Below are 782 nucleotides of genomic sequence, written 5' to 3'. Positions count from 1 at the left end.
CGGCAATTTCTCCCAACAGCTCTCCTACCCGACCTCTCCAACTTCTCTCCGCATCTGAGCTCGCGGCTCTCTAGAGGCAGGGATTCCGGCCGGGGACGTTCGGCAAACTCCCCGCCCTCCCCCGCGGAGCGCTCAGCCAATTCGGAACGCCCCAGCTTCTCAGGGGCTGTCTGTAAATTCTCAACTCCGCCGAACAGGACTTCTAGCCTCTCCATTCCGCAGCCCGAAGGGGAGACACCAGCGAGCCTACGCGTGGTTTGCTCTCGGCCTTAAATAAAATTGTACAAGGTCAGGGGCAGGCAGTGTTCGATTGCTGATTACCACGATGCAATCTCCAGTGTTGCAGTCGAGTCTCGAGTGACCCGGGGCCTCCCCAGCAGGGAAGTCGGTGGGGCTGGACTATTAAAAGATGCTACTTTAGCAAGTGCCCGGCGACTTAGTTTCCTCCTGCTGTGTGAGTTTCTGTCACTTGGTTCTTGTGACCTTGGGCAAGCCGTTGAACTATCTAAATACAGCTGCTTTATCTATAAACATAATCAACACTGCCTCTTAGGGTTACTGTTAAGATGAAATATTTGTAGTCAGCAATAATCGACATACACTATATGAACTAGGCTTCTTTTTCAGCCTTGCTCTCCGCCTCTAGATTTTAGGAACACTGCACATGCTAGCTGAATATTGTACTTTAGTAACTACAAAAGAAGAAGAGGAGGAAGAGGAGGAGGAGGAGAAGAGGAAGAAGAAGAGGAAGAAGAAGAGGAAGAAGAAGAAGAAGAAGAAGA

At 50.5% G+C, this 782-nt stretch overlaps 1 protein-coding gene across 2 annotated transcripts in view; it reads right to left on the bottom strand.

Annotated features, from left to right (window-relative positions):
• Nucleotides 1-89, bottom strand: part of Mgat5 (mannosyl (alpha-1,6-)-glycoprotein beta-1,6-N-acetyl-glucosaminyltransferase) — a 372666-nt gene extending 372577 nt beyond the window's left edge. The window contains exon 1 of one of the 2 annotated variants that reach the window (XM_013030834.1): nucleotides 29-89. The gene's annotated coding sequence lies outside the window, so the exon portion shown is untranslated. The remainder of the gene's footprint in view (nucleotides 1-28) is intronic. The other variant, XM_013030833.1, reaches the window with a different exon arrangement.
• Nucleotides 90-782: the final 693 nt, after the last annotated feature.

Source organism: Dipodomys ordii, unplaced genomic scaffold (genome assembly GCF_000151885.1).
Source record: "Dipodomys ordii isolate 6190 unplaced genomic scaffold, Dord_2.0 Scaffold133, whole genome shotgun sequence".
Taxonomy (NCBI): Eukaryota; Metazoa; Chordata; class Mammalia; order Rodentia; family Heteromyidae; genus Dipodomys; species Dipodomys ordii.
This window is presented reverse-complemented; position numbering and strand designations above follow the sequence as displayed.